Below are 20,178 nucleotides of genomic sequence, written 5' to 3' on the forward strand. Positions count from 1 at the left end.
GAATACATACTTTCTTTTATATCCACTCACCAGGAAGTGACAACATTAATTAAAACAATTAATTGGATAAAAATTGAATGTAACCAGAAAATAAATTAATAGGTATTTGTGTACAGGTAAAAAAACAAATAACTAACCAATAAATAGTACAAAGACCCCCCATTTTATTATCAAAATAATTATAATATATGTATATAAATATGAAGTGTAAAAAGTACATAAGACGTGTATCTGAAAAGAGAATAATAATATGTTTTAAAAGTGTACAAATATATTAAAAAATACTGTGTTATTCCATAAAAACTAGGGAAGGGGGTTTTATTACCCTCTAATGCCTTTAATTTCAGTAAGGGGCTAATGGAGATGCTTTCATTTAGACCTGGCTAGTTACTTGCATTTAATCGTAACTGCCAGTATAATTCTCTTTTTTCTAACAATAATGACCAAGCCCTTCCTTTTATATCAGTATTGATACTGTCTACAATAAAAAAATTGAAATTTGTGATTAATGTTTTCCATAATGTGTTTGCTTAAAGCATTGGTGTCTTTTTTATTTTTGATATCATATAGGTGTTCATATATGCAGTTCCTTAACTTACGGTCAGTCTTGTCTTACCAATGTAGTAGCAGGAACAGATGGTATACATAGCACAATATATGACCTTCTCTGAACAACAGTTACATTTCTAGTGGATCCTAATTTCCATATTAGTAACACAAAATGAGTTACCCTCTTTTATGTGTTTACAATAGTTACAACTACCACATTTATACATGTAACCAACTTTTTAGTCTCAAAAATATTTTTCAAATTTTTTCCTTTTCTATAAACTATAGTAGGTTGTAGACCTATCAAGAAGGATCTAATGTTTTTCTCATGTCTAAGGATAGACCAGTTTTTAACTAAAATATATGTTAATGGCTAAAACATTATCAATTAAATCACCCGATAGTAGGGGATGGTAATAACCTTGCTCCTTCTTCTTCTCAACTACCTCAGTCATAATTTCAGTGATGAATTTGAATGGATAACCTCTTTTCAGGAACATGTGTTTTAAATTGTCACATTTGTTCAAAAATTTGTCCATAACAGAAACCTTACATGCTGCACGGACAAATTGGCCTTTAACAATGGCCTTCTTTTGTTTCACAGGGTGGGTGCTAGAAAAATGCAGCAAAGAATTAGAATATGTATTCTTTCTAAAAATCTTTGATACAAACTTTTCATTGTGATAATCCTTTAACAAAAGAATGGCCAAAATAGAAATCATGTTGGGGTCACTGGTATGTGTAAAAAATTAGTGGTAGATTCAATATAGGTTATAAAATCATTGATATGTTCGTTAGGACCATCCCATAAAACAAACGTCATCCAAAAACCTAGTATAGAACTTTATATGTTTGAAATAACATGAAGAAAATAAGATTTTTTTTCTCACATTGCATAACCACAATGTTGGCATAAAGACTACCACATGCAGATCCCATAGCTACACCCTCTTGTAAATATATTTCCTGATTAAATAATATAAAATTGTTTTTAAGAACCATCTCCATAAGTTGCGTGTAAAACAGAACATCAAAATGTGCAATACCTTTTTCATAGACAAACTCTGTAAACCATTCTAACCCTGTAACATGGGGTATAACAGAATATAAGTCCTTGAAAGAGAGGGAAGGTTTGGCCAATCATATTTTACACATGCTAAAACTATAGATGGAGGGTCCACTCAGAGAATGACACAGAGTAGTGTACATATTGTAACTACTTATAATAAGAGAATGATTGAGGCAAAAAGAATTATAAGTGATAACTGGGAGAACCTAACAGTGATGCCTGAGTTAAAAGAGTGCTCAAGTGATAAACCGATGTTCACCTATAGAAATTGTCAGAAACTAAAAAGTAAGTTATATTAAAAGGATATGAATATTCACTGTAATGTGAGTTCAGGGGACAAATATGGAACTTTTTCTTGCTGTTCTTGTAAGTTTACACCAACTGATAAGACATTTGTACATCCAGTGACTAATAAGAGTTATACATTTAGATGTTTTGCAATGTGCAATACTAATAATAGCTTATTTAGCAACATGTGTCAAATGTAAAGGATTTTATATTGGAAAATGTAATAGAAGTTTAAACATCAGTCCAACATACATAGAAATATTAGCACCAATGCACTTGCAAAACATATAGCTGTGAAGGGTGTAGATTGTACTTTTAGAATTAGGGTTGTTGAGTTACTACCAAAAGACATGAGGGGTGGAGATCAAAATAATAAATTGGAATTGAGAGAATATGCCTGGATTTTACATTTCCAAGCTGGTAGTGCACCAGGATTGAATGCTACTATAAGTTTTAAACCTGTACTAAGACAAAAACAATTGTGTTTAAAATGATATTTTAATATGGGCATGTCTCTTTAAATGAAATTGTGTATCTAATTGTTTAAATGTTGGGACAATTTAATTTGTGGCTGTGTCTTAGGAGTTCTTTAAATATGGAATTTGAATGAAGTATTTTTGCATTTGTTATTTGAACACTGAGGAAAGGTGATAATCCAAAAGCTTTGCTGTTTTATAATTTTTATTAAAGTTCATCAGCGTTTCCAGAAGTCTGATGTGTTGATATTCTACTTTTTGCTCTATGACTTCTGGTTTACCATGGTTTCTGGAACTGTTTTTCTATATTTCTAACTAGCTGCAACCTAGTCACTGATGGTACAAGTTATAACTTTATAAGTTATACCATAACTTGAAAGTTTTGTAAAGTTGTCAAGTAGGCTTTGAAAGAGAAAACAGTATGGAGTGTATGTGCCTGCTGTTTGTCATCAACCATTATTCAGTGTACTTGTAAAGAGCACAGTGTAAACTCACTCAAAGATTAGCTGACCGATGATCATGTATGAAACAAATAATCTGCACCAAAACCAAAGAAATAAAGAGAATAGTGCTTTAAACACAACCAATAAACATCCAAAATAAAGCACCTAGGAACCAGCAAAATGAACCCATCAACACAGCGTAGAAAGAGCAAAAAGTCTGTTTTATTTAATGTTGCAAAGACACCACGTTTTCATCCTAGTATATCCAGGACTTCATCAGAAATGAGAAGTACATTGCAGTCCCTCCTTATTACCTGGTGGTGGTAACTCCAAAGCAGACACCCAAGCAACTGCCACCTCAAGACATAAGACATGCAACACATAGTTCTCAAAGTCAGTGTGCTAAACAGTCACAGCCCTTAAGGCCAAACACAATGCCAGACACACTTGTTATAGGTGACTCCATAGTCAGACACACTGACGTCCCTCTCACCAGACTGAACAAGGAAAAGATCACAGTTAGCTGCCTGTCAGGCGCTAGAATCCGCCACATAACACAAGCACTCAGGTCACTCCACAGCAAGTACAAGTATGACTCAGTCATTGTCCATGCTGGTGTGAACGACCTGAGACGTACCTGCCTGGACTACATGAAAAGAGACATAGAGGAGCTCTCAGATTATGTAGCCCAGGCCGGTATGACCCTGACCCTGAGCAGTATCCTACCCTCACCAAGAATGATGCCACAATACAGAGACAAAATGATCAGCTTTAATAATTGGCTTAATTACTGGTGTCATTCTAAGGGGATCCAATGTCTGTCTGCCTGGGATGACATGCTTGACAAGCCACGCTGCTTCGCAAGGGACGGCTTGCATCTGTCACCCCTGGGCTTCCGGATATTGGCAAAGGCTCTTGCCACCCTCATAGTGCCTTTTTTAGGCAAGGCTCAAATGATAAACCTACCGCCCTAGAAAACAAAAATGGAGAAAAACTAAGGGTAATACTGCTCAATGCCAGAAGTCTAAACCTCAAGATGCACGCCCTCAAAGCCCTCCTCAGTATGGAGAACATTGATGTTTGTGCTGTGACTGAAACCTGGTTCAAGGCTCCTGAGAGCACCCCAGCACTATCAGGTTATACCTCATATCATGCGTTCCGGCCCCAAAATCCGGACCGAACCACAAAAGGAGGGGGAGTATCCATATTCATAAAGGATACACACACCTCCAGGTTAGTGGCAATGCACGAAGCATCGGAGACCATCTAGGTGCAATTAACCATAGGTAAAACTGCCCTACAGTTTGTAACATGCTACAGACCACCTTCTCAAACTCAGGAAACCCACACAGCCTTCCTGAAGACACTGGAGAGTATAAATGTCTCTCCAAACACCATCATATTGGGTGACTTCAACTACCCAAACATAGACGGGGAACATTACTCAAGCCCCAACACCCTAGCCCAAAGGTTCCTTGAGTTCATAAACTCAAATGCTATGGAACAACTAGTCACCATTCCCACAAGAGGAGAAAATATACTAGACCTGATCATCACAAACATGGGGACAAAATGCTCCACACCGAAGTATATCCCTCATTGGTGAGATCAGACCATAAATTAATCTCACTGGAGATCCACATCCCGCCCCACCCCCAGCAAAAGACCACAGTGAAGAACTTCTCAAAAGCAAACTTCACACTTCTTAAGACTGGAGTGGTATCCTTCAAGGCCCCGAGCCAGTGGAAACCACAACCCACGCTGCTGAAACCCTTACAAATGCCTTCTACGAGCACCTCCAGGAATGTATGGATCAAGCAATCCCTAATAAAATCAAGACCCTTTCCACCAAAGGCAGGCGACCGGTCTGGTGGACTCCAGCCATAAACAAACTCTACAACAAGAGGAGAAAGCTACTACATGACAGAGCAAAATCCCTAAATGGGAAGGCATCTCTGATCAATACTAGCAAAAAACTACGATCACTCATAAAATCATCCAAGGCCAACTTTGAAAGAAAAATCGCTAATGACACAAAAGACAATCATAAAGCCTTCTTTAGCTATGTTAGAAACCTGGGTGGAAACTCCCAGATATGCTCAGAATTAGTCCAAAATGATAAAAAAATCACTGAACCCACAGACATTGCCAACATACTGGCAGACAGGTTCAGTGCAAATTTCTCCCCTCCCTCCCCCCCAAAAGGAGAAATATCTATCCCACCAGAGTCTAGCCTCCCAAACATCTCAGATGCCCAGGTGAGAGCTGCTCTCTCTAAAGCAAAAAACACAGCATCAATGGGACCGGACGGTGTCCCCGGATGTGTGCTACACGAACTCAATGAGGAACTAAACCCACACATAAGGCTGCTCTTTTAATCTTAGCCTTACTACAGGATACGTACCCAAAGAATGGCGTACGGCAACTGCGGTCCCACTCCACAAAGGCGGTGCTTCTACGGACCCTGGAAATTACCGCCCCATAAACTTGACGAGCCTTGTCTGCAAAGCTATGGAGAGGATCATAATGGAACTCATAAATAAAGACATTGGGGACCTACAGACACTGGATCCTACCCAATTTGGCTTTGTCAAGGGCAGATCCTGCCTCTTGAACTTGGTCGACTTTTTCGAAACAGTCACTAAGGCCATTGATGAGGGTAAGGCAGTTCACACAGCCTACCTTGACCTAGCAAAAGCGTTCGACACAATACCCCACTTGGGCATCATAGAAAAGCTCACCAGCTTAGATGTAAACCCATATGTCACAAGATGGGTTGCAAACTGGCTCAAGGACAGAACACACAGGGTTAGAGTTGCTGGTGCCATGTCAGACTCTAAGCCGGTCACGAGCGGTGTCCCACAGGGCTCAGTCCTGGGCCCCTCTTGTTCGGCATTTATTTTTCTGAAGTGCAGGCAAACATAGGGGATTGTGGTTGACAAAATTTGCAGATGACTGCAAACTGGGCACCATAATTGACACTCCATCAGACACAGACATCCTCCAGAAAGGTCTCATAGAAATGGATAACTGGTGCCAGAGCCATGGCCTTAAGCTAAATGCCAAAAATGTATAGTCATACCCTTTGGGAAAAACAAGGTAACCCCTAATTACCACATAGGTGGTAATCCATTAAACACGGAAGAAGTTATCAGGGACCTGGGGACCCAAGTTGACAGTAACCTCTCTTTTGACACTCACATTGCCAAAGTGGTTAGGAAGACCTTCTACATTGCCCACCTGATCATGAAGGGATTCACATCCAGATCAGGAGATGTCATTGTACCCCTGTACTCTTCACTTATCAGACCAATGATTGAGTACAACGCCCCATTCGAATGTACCTTACCCGACACCTGCAGCAGTTGGAAAGACCCCAAAGTTCCTCACCAAAAGGATAAAGGGGCTCAAACATATGTCATACGATGCCCGACTGAAGAAACTCCAGCTCTATTCAGTCGCATACCATCTGCTCAGAGGTGATCTGTGCCTGACTTACAAGGCCATGTCCAACCCGGAATTAATGGACATGCTCCACCTCAAAAAATCCAAATCCACCAGAGCCACGAGAGCAAGAGACTTAAACCTCAACACGGATATAAATAGGACATGCTGGAGGGACAGATTCATCACCCAGAGACTCCCTACACTATGGAACAGAATCCCAGTCCATGTGAGGCAGAGCCCCTCACTGACTCTGTTCAAGAGAAATCTTGACGAGTGGATGGGAGATCGTAGGTTTACCCCGGGAATCATCTCTGTATCACTGCTGGACAGAGGCACAGCAAACTAATGGGTATAGTATTCTCATCCTAAGGGGTGGTGAAAGCCACACACACTCTGGCTAGGCTTATAAATGCCCTAGGGCAGATAGCCTAGTATGAACCTATGAACCTATGAACCTATGAACCTAATTAGTCCCAATTAAATAAAATGACAAAAATTTAAAGGTATAGTAAAACACTCATTCTAAAATTTCTATAACATTAGTTCAATAAATACAATGCTAATCCATTCTGATCAATACATCCCTCAACATTAGTATAAAAATATATAATGTCTTGTAATAAATGTAATAAATAATTGAGAACAGTTGCATATACATCCACAGTGAACAAATGCCTATGCGTAAAAGTGAAACAGAATATCGCCCCCCCATGTTGAATAAAAACCTAAAATGCATATGTATACATAATGAAATAGAGGTGTCTTAAAAAAATAACCTAACAAGGTAAAACATTTCATGTAGCTCAATGTTGTGTTTATTTTTAATATGTATAAAATTAGTTATAAAAAAAATTAATTATATAAAATTGGTTGTGTAAGGCATACCCTTAGCCTATTCTTTGTTAGAGCTTGGCAGATCTCAATTCGAGAACTGGTACCAGTGAAATATGTTCGTTAAGTCCTGGGGGTTTGTTCGCTTCTATTCTTAACTGCCAGAGAAGTTCTTTAATCTCAATGGTGGTCTCCCATGGTCCCCCCCCCACCATGGGTCTGTTTCAACCTTTTCTATTACAAAAAAACCCAAAAACAGCTTCTGTGCATTCTTTGCTGTGCTTATACAAGGCATTGTTTATATCACATTTTTTGATGTTATTCATGTGTTCATATATACGTCGCTTGAGTTTCCTGTTGGTCTTTCCTATATAGAAAGAACCACAGGTCTTACATATAGCAACATATATAATTCCATAAGTGTCACAATAAAAATTGCTTACCAGTTTTATTTTCTACCTATCAAATCCACAGAATCACCCTGTAGAATGTGTGTGCATTATGCACAAGAACCACATTTATATGTACCCTTCTTAGATCTAGAATTATTCACCTTGTAGTTTTCCAACATTTCTTTTATATTCCTACCCTTTCTTATAGGTGTACCTAAGCAGGTTTTTAAATAGTGGGTCCAAATTTGAATATCTCGCAAATCTCTCCCAGTTTTGTGAAATTATATCTTTAATGCAACAAGCATTGCTACTAAAATTCAATATAAAGTTACCATTCCATCCCATTTGGTCAGTATCATAGTTTGCTGCTCGATAGATGTTCATCTCTGGCTTGCCCAAAATTGGACCAAACCTTCCTTTTCTTTCCTTCAAAATTTCACCTTCCACTTGCTTTATCAACACTATTGGATACTTTCTTTCCATGAACATAGCCCTTAGTTTACTACTCTCAGTAATATAGACTTGTTCATTAGAGGTCATTCTGCAACTCCTAATAAACTGACCTTTCACAATCCCCTTCTTTTGACTGAAGGGGTGTCCACTAGTGAAAAATAAATAGGAGTTGGAGAATGTCTTTTTCCTAAACACACTAGACTTAAATGCCTTCTTTCCTGGTACTTTTTCAATGAGTACATCCAAATGTAATTGGTCATGAGTGATGTTGTGGGTGAATATAAGAAAGGACGTTGTGTTATTCAAATAAATTATGAACTCATTTAACTTATGTTCTGGCCCATTCCAAAAAATGACTATGTCATCCAGGTAGCGTCTATAGTAACTCCAATATTGTGAGTAGTCAGAATGAAACACAAATTTCTCTTCCCAGGTGGACAAAACTAAGTTGGCATACATGGGGGCACAACTGGCCCCGTGGCTACTCCACTTGTCTGTTTAAAAAATTTGCCCTTGAAGTAGAGAAAATTGTGTTTGAGTACCATTTCCATCAGTTCTGTCTTCAGAATAATAGTATCATTATCTGAGCTACCTTTTGTTCTCAGTGCTTCTTCGAACCAGTCCAAACCCGTTTGGTAAGGTATATCATTGAACAGGTCCTGTATATCTAAAGTAACGAAAATAAGATTTTCATGATATAACCCCTGGTCAGTGCTCCTCAAAAAGTCCCAAGAATCCTTAAGGATGCCCACCATGTTTAGCCATACTTCCTTTAGTCTTAAATCTAAGTACTTGACTATTGGATAAGTTCTGGAACCTGAAGCGGCAACTATAGGTCTCAAAGGTGGATCAAGGGCATTCTTATGGACCTTCGGTATTCCAAAGATAGAAGGGACTTTGGGTTTGTTAATAGTTAGAAATGATAGTCTCCTGGCTTATCTGTTGGTCATTGGCCATTTCATGTAACATAAAATCTATTTTCGGACGGGCCACATTGATTTCATTGCGGGAAACTCTAATGTACCTTTCAGGATTATTCAACATTTCCAACATTTTAGCCGAGTATGTTATGCTATCCATAAAAACCACCCACCCCCCCTTATCGGGATTCATAACCCTCACATAACCATTCTTTCTCAATGAATCCAACAATACATATTGTTCTTTGGTCAAATTGTAGAATCTAGTTTGGTTATTTCAATTTTGTTTTAACTCCATCTCTACTTGGGTCTCAAAATTTTTCAGTTGGGGGTGGAGGGGTGGGTTAAATATACTCTTTTTCCTAATAGTGCTGACAGGAGGTCTATTATTAGACATCATGAGTTCAATATTTTTTCAATTTTGGAATTGAGAGAATATGCCTGGATTTTACATTTACAAGCTGATAGTGCACCAGGACTGAATGCTTCTTAAGACAGAAGTGGCAAACTTCACGACACCCATGCAGCTGGACAATAGAGGTACAACTGCTGAATCCTACACAAATGCACTTTATAACCACTTACACAAGTGCATGGATCGTGCTATCCCTAACAGAACCAAGATGCTATCCTCCAAAAAAAGGAAGCCAATCTGGTGGTCTTCTGCCATAAACAAACTCTACAACAGAATTAAGAAACTGTTGCAAAAAAGAGTAAAATCCCATAACTGGAGGAACTCCCTGGTCAGCCTCAGTAAGAAGCTGAGATCCCTCATAAAATCCTCCAAAGCTAGTTATGAAAATAAAATTGCCACTGATTCTAAAGACAACCACAAAGCATTCTATAGCTATGTCAAGAATCTCAATGGCAACACTCAGATCTGCTCTGAATTACAGCAACAACGACACGAAATATACAGAACCAACTGATATTGCCAACATCCTGGCAGATGTGCTAACTTTATCCCCCTCTCACCCCCTAAAGGGCCCATCTTTATACCGGAAGAATGCAAAGTTCCTGTAATCACAGCTGCACAGGTAAAAACCTCACTCTCCAAAGCCAAGAACACAGCATCCATGGGATCTGACAACATCCCAGGCTGCCTTCTACATGAACTACAGAATGAACTGGCACCCCACCTAAGTACCATGTTCAATCATAGCTTCACCTCAGACTTTGTTCCCATTGAATGGCACACCACGACAGTTATCCCACTCCACAAAGGGGGGGGCCACAACAGACCCCGGGAACTACTACCCCATTAGCCTGATGAGCCTCGTCTGCAAGGCCATGGAACGTATCATCATGGAACTCATAAAAAAAAACATTGGAGATCTCCAAACTTTGGACCCCACACAGTTTGGGTTTGTAAAAGGCAGATCATGTCTCCTAAACCTGATAGACTTCTTTGAAGTAGTCACCAAAGCCATAGATGAGGGTAAGGTGGTTCACACAGCCTATCTAGATCTCGCCAAGGCGTTCAACACCATCCCCCACACTGGAATTATAGATAAACTCACTAAAGTAGGTATAAATCCCTATGTCACAAGATGGGTTGCCAACTGGCTTACTGACAGAACCCACACTGTGAAAGTAGCAGACTCCAAATCAGACTTCAGACCAGTGACAAGTGGAGTACCACAGGGTTCAGTCCTGGGTCCTCTCCTGTTTAGTATCTACTTCTCTGAAGTACAGGCTAACACAGAAGGTCATTGGCTAACTAAATTCGCAGATGACTGCAAACTAGGAGCCATAATCAAAACTCCTAATGATCTGGACATCCTACAAAAGGGCCTCACTGAGACAGATGCCTGGTGTCAAAGACATGGTCTCAAGCTCAATGCCAAAAAGTGCATTGTCATCCCCTTTGGTAAAAACTCTGTACCCATGAACTACCACATAGCTGGTAGTCTACTTAACACTGAAAGTGGGATAAGAGACCTTGGGACACAGGTGGACAGTAGTCTCTCCTTTGATAATCACATCGCCACAGTGGTCAGGAAATCCTTCTATGTAGCACACCTCATCACAAAAGGTTTCTCATCCAGAAAAAAAGAGGTCATTGTTCCCCTCTACTCATAACTCATTAGACCCATTATAGAGTACAACTCCCCTTTTGGTATGTACCTCACACAAGACATCTACAACAACTGGAAAGGCCGCAAAAATACCTCACAAAGAGGATTACTGGCCTCAAACAGATGCCTTACGCAGACCGTTTCAAAAAACTCCAGCTTTACTCCATCGCATATTGCCTACTTAGAGGCGATCTCTGCCTAACAGACAAAGCTATGTTAAACCCAGAGCTGTTGGACATGCTCCACTTAAAGAAATCCCAATCCCTCTGAGCTACACGCTCTAGGGACCTAAACCTTGTCACCACAATAAACAGAACATGCTGGAGGGATAGATTCCTGTCCCAGAGACTTCCCATACTCTGGAACAGACTACCTATCTATGTCAAACAGAGCTCCTCATTAGCACTCTTCAAGAAAAATCTTGATGATTGGATGGGTAATAGGAAATTCACCCCAGGGATCACTTCTGTGGTTCTGCTTGACAGGGGCACAGGAAAATAATTTTCTTGGGTGGCGAAAGCCAGGGTACCTTTTTGTCTAGGCTTGTATAGGCCCTAGGGCCAATAGCCTAGTACCTACCTATGAACCTATAAGTTTTAAACCTGTACAAAGACAAAAACAATTGTGTTTAAAATGATATTTTAATATGGGCATGTTTCTTTAAATGAAATTGTGTATCTAATTTTTTAAATGTTGGGGCGATTTAATTTGTGGCTGTGTCTTAGGAGTTCTTTTAAATATGGAAGTTGAATGAAGTATTTTTGTATTTGTTATTTGAATACTGAGGAAAGGTGATAACCCAAAAGCTTTGCTGTTTTATAATATTTATTAAAGGTCATTAGCGTTTCCAGAAGTCTGATGTGTTGATATTCTATTTTTTGCTCTATGACTTCTGGTTTACCATGGTTTCTGGAACTGTTTTTCTATATTTCTAACTAGCTGCAGCCTAGTCACTGATGGTACAAGTTATAACTTTATAAGTTATACCATAACTTGAAAGTTTTGTAAAGTTGTCAAGTAGACTTTGAAAGAGCATACAGTATGGAGTGTATGTGCCTGCTGTTTGTCATCAACCATCATTCAGTGTACTTGTAATGAGCACAGTGTAAACTCATTCAAAGATTAGCTGACCGATGATCATGTATGAAACAGATAATCTGCACCATTCACAGACTCAGTGCTGGGAATAAAGAGGGTGGTAAGATACTTCCATTGTACAAGAGTTCATTGTCCCGGCAATAATAACAGCACATTGCAGCAGTGACCTGGGATTTGGGTCTGAAAATTCTTCGCAGAATGTTTGCACACATATTTATATAGTTAGGAACATTAAGGAAGATTCAAACACTGGGATGGCTAGAGTTGCCCTAACATCCTCAAATTTAACCAACTTACAGAGGCATTCATTTGCAGGACCGGTCTGGATACACAGAAAAGGTCCACAATTAAAGCAGTGGTTGAAGGAAACCATTAGGCCATCAAAGATCTTCTTGTTCTTTTACTTGGTGGTCAGACCGAGGGAACTCCAAAATTCATAGCTGTTTCAGCAATATCTGGAGATTAATGCTGTTCATAAGTGTACTACATCTTTGTTCACAGAATTTGGCACCCTGTACAGGTATATATGCTGAAAGTTAGAGACTCTAAGCTTTAAACACTTTGTGGCATTAGAATACTGCAAGCCTTGTTTGTTCAGCCTGCTCACCAGCATTCAAGGTGATCTGTCCTTGTTCCTGGTGTGTTAGCCCAAGGTAGACATTGCCATGTCCCTTGTGATTCATATCCTTGTGAAGCACTGTGAGTTTTGACAGTTATCGATACTTTCTAACTGACATATAGTAAAATATCATTATGACAGTATAATACATGTCCACTCCAGATTTCGTATTCTTTTTTATGGAACTTATTTATGGGCTAGAGATATGCACTGTAAAGTCTGTTTCAATAACATGACTTTAGACAATTCATTTTATAGGGTCAACACCTTTAATCAGATGAGAAGGTGGTGGTGAAGTTTAGTGGTCAAGGTATACCAGTGTCCTGCAGATTCCCTGTACATTTTTGCCCATTCTTCAAAACTCGTCTAGGCTTAGCATGAATATGACCACTTCTAAGGAAAACATCCAGAATGTACAAACACCCATCCCAACTAAAGAGTACCAGGGCCATTATTACAGCCTCATACTAATGTATTGTACAGGCATACAGATATAAATCCTAAACATTATCTTTTGTTCCAAGTACTGGAAAGAGTTATGATTAATATCAGTGCTGTTGAGATTCAAAACTTATTTTGACTAAAGGGATATTATTGACATACCCCTGCCATTACCTACTCAGTGTTAATGACACTATTCCTTAAAAATCTTAAAATCGGTGTGAATGACAGAAATTGGAAGCATAGTTCCAGTTTTGATGACACAGATGATACTACTTGAGAACATTCTATTTAATTCTTTTACACTTCAGTGGTATTTGAGTTGCAGGCAGCTATAGTGACATATGTTTGGTCAACACCATTGGGTAGATGCAAACAGATGGTCGCCAGGTGTGCAAGATCAACAACGTCCAGGTAGGGGGAATTACCTTTCCCCAGGGATTGTGTGATCTCTGAGTTAGCATATATAATTAGCAGGGGGTGTGGGGGAGGGTGTAGGGAGGCTTGATCCCCTGAAAAACCGCTTACATTTGGTTTAGTCTGCTTTGAGGTAAATCCCGCAGCATGTGCAGAAAGCGTTAGCTATATTTAGCTAGTCTTCCCTGTTTAATACCTAATATGCAAACAATCCAGCTTTGTTGCTGCTAGCATTGATTACCTAGCTGATTTAATTTTTTTCTCACTTGCTGTCAGCAATTTTTGTAGAGCTTGGCCATACCTACTTCTTGAAGCTAAGTGCTCCCTTTTTCTGAATTGGACCCATGAGCATTTTCTTTCATAATATTCTGTAATGTCCTTTTAGTTATTTGATGGGACTGCAAGTGTAAGACAGAATGTTGTTACATATTGAAGTCAAGCAGCAAAATGCTGCTGTTCTAGTCTATCTGTTTTGTACAGGCTAAGATGCCAAACAGTATCTCTTCTGACGTAGTAACTGAACAGTATCAGGTTCTATTTGTGTTTCAGCATGTTAACTTGTCTTATTTTTATAGTATGTGGAATGTCTATGTTCAGACTACTGTTGTTGAGTCTTTGCTTGTATTTGTCCAGCTTGATGTAGCCAAGCAGTCTAGGTGATCTGGTAGAAGTACAGTATCTCTTACGTGGTTAATGCTCAGTGGTCATATGCTGTCTCTTGTATTATTTTGTAAGCAGGCAGACCTACTGGTCAACATGAAACACTTTCCAGAAACACTACAACAGATTACAGGTGGTATGCACTACCGTCATTTTTTAATTTATGGCTTAAAAAAGCATGTGGGTGCTGTCATGCAAGTCTGTGAAATATTTAATGTTTATAGTGTATCATTTGTTAGCTATTTAACCAAACAGGAAGGAAAAATAAGTGGGAGTTTGATGCTTTGCAAAACAGTGACTATTGCCAGTGCTATGTAGCTTGGTTTTAAATTTGACAGGAGTCCAACAAAAAAAGTCTCCCACTGTAAGGAGGGAAAGGCTGACAAGAAAACAGTACATTAGTCTGGTCACCTGCTGTGAGCTGTCAATCACATGCAGATAATGGATCAAATTACCCTTAGCTCTTTGACAGCTAGGGAAGGTAGGTGTGAAGTGGGAGGGGAGATGCCTTGAAGAACTAGATTTCAGCCTTCACAAAAGAAAGCAAGTTAGCATTTCTAAGAAGAAAGAGCAATAAAATGCACTTTTCAATTCTGTTCTGTAGCATTTGCACTGCTTATGTTTGAAGTAGTCATTGAAAAAGGATAACATTTTAACCAAAAGTAGGGGACTTTAAGACTGCAGTGAATGCCTGTTAAGTCAATGAAGTGACAGCAGCTTAAGGGAAAACATGGCAGATCTGATGCAATTTTTTGGAGACAAACAATGCATTCTGGGATACTTAGAGGCAGAATAAACAGTCTGAATTTTTCCAACCTGCCAGCCCCCATGTGGTCAGAGTCAGAAATTGCATCTAAAAATACCTAAAAAGCTCTAAATAGTCCCAGAGTGCTGTTAAAATGTAGGAAACATCAAATCATGATGAAATTAATATGTTTTTTGAGTCTGAGGGTGCGGTTGTCCTTTAAGGCCATCCCATTGTTTCAGCTACATGGGTTCTGAATGCTCATAATTATTAATATATTTTTATTTTTAATTTTTACTTTTTAAGTTTTTAAGGATACATTCTGGCCAAAAAAAAATCTCACTAGTTTTAAATATGTCATATTTTGACCTTTTTCTGACCTCATCAGTACAGGATGAATAGATTGTTTTGATACATTCTAGAAACACAGAGCTTAAAACCAAGACTGTCACTTGTTTTGCTTTTTTTTCCCTAATCTTTAACATATTCAGGATAACATATCAAGGAATGCAAAAAGCCTAGCCAGTTTCCCATCAAATGTGAGAATCAAACCCTGCTGTGGAGAGATTTTGAGGTCTTACTCATAACATAAACTCATATAACATTCCTCACTCTGATGTCGAGAAACAAGGTAGCAAATCTAAATTCTAGTCTGTACTGTTTGATTTAAAAGGTTAATTTCTATCAGACTAAGATATGTTTTTGATATAAGGAATATCTGAACAAGAGCTCAGAAAGTAAGCAGGATATTAAAGTACAACGAAATACTATATCTGTGTTTGAAGTATAGCTTGCTCTTAGGCAAAATTAAAGACTGTCAGTATTCAATGGAAAATATTTTATGTGGGTAAACAGAGAATGTGAGGTCACATTGTAATAAGGAATACAATACAAAATAGAATTATCTAGAATATACTGAAGGAAAAAGAACAATGGGAGAGAGTCATCCATAAAGTTACTGGGGGTTGGCATAATGGTTAAGGTGTTTACCTCACAGACACGAGGTATAGGGTTTGATTCTCACCTTTGAAAGAAAATTAGCTAGGCTTAAAATGCCTTGCAAAGGTTACTCTCCTAGTACTTACCTATGAACCTAAATGCCTGTGGAAATCATAAGGAAATTACAGGAAAGGATATAGAATAATTTGAATCAACCAAATCAGCATAAAGAGGGACATTAAGTAACAATAAAAGAAATAGTGAAGATTGTATTAAATATTGCAAAGTATCATCCAGAACCCTGTATAAGGGATACAAAGAAAAACAAATCAAATAGTATAAGCAAAGATATATACTGAAAATATAGAAAGTAAGAATCAGAAAAACTAACCATACATATCAAGACTGTTTATTTGCAAAATGAATGGTAAGGAAACCCCAGGAGAAGATTTAGAACAATTTAAGTCAACCAAATCATCATAAAGAAAACAAGGGAAGTAAGTTGTGTTAAAAGAATTAATGAAGATGTTTGGAATAAACTTATTAGAAAGTATCATCAGGAACCTAGTATAAGGGGCATAGACAGAAATAGGAGAAGACTGATCAAAAAAAGTAAAACGTGCAAGAAAAAATAAAAGGAATGAAAAAATCATATTAAATGCAAACCGCTTAAAAGTAAGAGACAAAACATATTTTTAGGAAAAGAAAAATAGACTTTTTGTATACAAACAGTAAATTATTAGCAAAGTATTAGTAAGAGATCTTAGACTGCTGATGAATGACAGAAGTGGAAAATTAATATAGACAGTAGGAGAGCAAATATTTCAGAAGTAGTGATAGTAATATATATAATAATGAATTTACTAAAACCAGATGAATTGATTGCTTCTTTTATTGAATGATCAAATGCTGAGCCTCACCCTGGGCTCCCATATGGGTTCTTATACTTTTCTCACTCATAACATTCTGTTTGGTTGTTCTGGAACAATAGCCGTAGGTCATAGACATCTACAAAGTTAAGCCAGCCCAATGACTTCTTGGCTAAAACTAACCAATAAAAAGGCATCTGATAATTTGACTTTGAGCAGCCATAGTGCTATCAGCAAAGTATATTAGAAAAAGTAGAGCCTGGTTAGCATGCAAGTGCAAATACAAACACTACACAGATGACTGATTTAATCTGCTGTTTAAAAAAATATACAGACATATATTGTGATACTTAATGGGGTGATAAGAATAATAAGTAAATCGTAGTTAAGAAAATCAAATGAGAAGGATTGGACTCATTCTAAGACTAAGTGAGACTGAATGGAATAGTTACAAGATAGTAAAGTCAGAATCATTTGTTGTATTAGAATTATAATTTGTACTCATGAGGTGGAAAGATGGGGAAATGTTAAGTGTTAGATGAATAGATTATCTGAACATAAATATTTTCAAAGTGATGATAGCAGCATTTGAAAGTGCATGACAAATTAATATTAAAATATTAGACAAGTTGTCCAAAAAGAAATAAAACATCTGAAAGACAGCAAGATGGCATTTGACAAACTTAAATGTAATATCCAAAGGAAGAAATATCTAGAAAAAAAAAAGTAAAGAAGAAACAAAATAGATCAAGTATAGTGAAAAAAAGTGGTTCTCATAATGGCAAACTGAGACTACAGTAGATTTTAAAAAGATTTATGAAAGAAAGGACATTTTAAGGAAAGTTCAATAGAAATAAAACAGAATAAAGAAAAAACAAATCAAATACAAAATGTATGTACTTACAAATGACATTGCTCATTTGTATTTTATGAGAAGAAAAAGATATAAAAGGTTGAAGAAAATGTCAAATCCTTTTTGTACTATTGTATAAGGAAGACTATGGATTACAATACAAATATGAAGAGAAAAAAAGAAAGCTTAAATATCACACAAAAGGAACATTAGAAAGAAGGGGTATAGCCGCTCTACTAGTGGAAAATTTAGTTCAAGCTTTTCTCCTCCTATATTCCCAGATCACATACTTGCATCTATACCCGCCTCAATCATCATCATCATTATCTTCATCATCATCAGTCCCCTTTTCCCATTTTCTATATGGGGTCATGGAATTGTGTCAACTGTCACCATCTCTCTCGATTCAGTGCCACTTTCCTGCCTTCTTCAATGCTCATGCCTGACTGTCACAGATCTTCTTTCACACAATCCATCCTCATCTTTGCTGGATGCCCTCATTTCCTCTTGCCTTCTTCTTGTCTGTCCCAAATCTTTTTTTACCAGATTGTCTTCTGCTTTTCTGCGCATGTGCCTGGCCCTCTGTAATCTGGCTGATCTTTTCTGCAATTGGAGCTTCTTTGGCTTCTGCTCTTATGTCCTCATTTCTTTGGCTGTCCCACAGTATGCATCCTACCACCCTTCTCAGTTACTTAATTTCCATCACCTCTAGCTTCCTCAACTGCTCTTCCTTAAATGCCCAGGTTGCTGTACCATACAGTAGCATTGGTTGCACCACTATTTGCACACCTTATTTATCAGCTTCTTTGGCATTCTTCTGTCATACACTACACTTCATACTCTATGCCATTTGGTGGCAGCCCCTCTGATTGTAGCTTTGACCACTTCATTCAGACTTCCCTTCTCTCCAACCACCCCTCCCAGGTAGATGAAGCTATTAACCTGTTCTACTATTTTCACTTCTATCTCAATTCCCAGCTTGTTCTGATCTCCCTCAGTTGCTGCCATTACCACTATCTTATCTGTACTCAGTTTCATCCCATGTGCCTCCAGTTTTGCATTCCATTCCCATAACCTTTGCTGAAGTTCTTACTCAGAGTCTGCCCGTAATGCTACATAGTCTGCCTACAGCAGTTTTGTTGATCTTTCTCCTCTGACCTCTTTGCTAATGTAGTTCATCATGAGTATGAACAGCAGTGGGCTCTGAGCTGAACCTTAATGCAAACCTTTTCCCATTAAGAACCCCTCTTTGAGATCGAACACTGTTCGTACTTGAGACATCAGGTCCTTTTACCTAGCCTGTACTAATTTTATCCATGTTTCTGGTACTTTGAACCACTGCAGGACTGCCCAAATCATCTTTCTTGAAACCTTGTCATATTCTTTTTCCAAGTCTAGGCATGTTCATTTGAACTCTTTCCTCATCTTTAGCTTTGGGTCTATATTACGTTATCGAATCCTGATAACATCGAATACCCAACACCAACACACAAAGCCCGAACTGCAAATATGTCGAACCCCCTAAACTGTGAATTTTCAAATCTCAAACCATCATAGTCGGCCAACACCACTGCATGCTACATACTACATACCCAAACATAATAAATAAAACACATACATACACAAACCAAACCCTACTTCTAACACTACACTAAACCTTACATACATTACTATCTATGCACTTATTATCTTATTATATACTATCTATTACCTTAACCCGCACCCTAACCCTAAGGTCCGTAACTATCGCACATTTACCCTACAGACATATACCCAAGCAAAACAAATAATCCACACAGATACAGTTAACAAAACCCTACGTCTAGCCCTACAGTAAACCTTACATACATTACCTATCTATGCACTTACCTTAACCCACACCCTAACCCTAAGGTCTGTAACTATCGCACACTTACCTTACGGAGCTATACCGCAGACGGGCCAAACATCACACTTTGACATTTCGCATTTCGTGGTTTTGTACATTTGCCGTTACCGTAGTTCGTGCTTTACGTGTCGGTCTTCTGGTGTTCGATATTACTGGGATTCAATAATGTAATATAGACCCTTAGCTTCATGTCACTATCTGTCCTCACTGCAAACATTGGGTTATTGTGCTGCATCCTGATGTGAATCCAAATTGTTCATCTCTCATCTTCTTTCTACTACTCTATGTATTCATTTATCAATCACCCTGTGCAGAACCTTCATACAATGTGACAGAAGTATGATACCTCGGTACTGCCCACAGTTGTGAATGTCCCTTTTGTTCTTGTACAATGGCACAAGTATGCTTATTCTCCAGTCATCTGGGATATGCCTTTCTCTCCACACTGCTGTGAGTACCCTCAGGAGATATTTCTCTCCTATCTCACCCAGCATCTTTATCATATTTGCTGTGACCTTATCTGAGTCTGTTGCTTTCCCTGACTTCATTTTTTTTTGGTGCTGTCCTTACTTCTTCTATGGTGGTCTCCTCTTCTTCTCTCATTGTAATCTATGTCTGGGGAAGTACAGCTTCTGTGTGGTTTTCCTCATTCAAAAGTTGCTGGAAGTACTCCTTCCATCTATCTTTGATGTCCTATGGACTG

At 38.4% G+C, this 20,178-nt stretch overlaps 1 protein-coding gene across 1 annotated transcript in view; it reads right to left on the minus strand.

The window, feature by feature from the left end:
• TGM5 (transglutaminase 5) overlaps positions 1–20,178 on the minus strand; it is a 302,343-nt gene that overhangs the window by 157,357 nt on the left and 124,808 nt on the right. The window lies entirely within an intron of this gene.

The sequence above is a fragment of the Protopterus annectens genome, chromosome 12.part0 (genome assembly GCF_019279795.1).
Source record: "Protopterus annectens isolate FY-2018-M chromosome 12.part0, PAN1.0, whole genome shotgun sequence".
Classification (NCBI taxonomy): Eukaryota; Metazoa; Chordata; order Ceratodontiformes; family Protopteridae; genus Protopterus; species Protopterus annectens.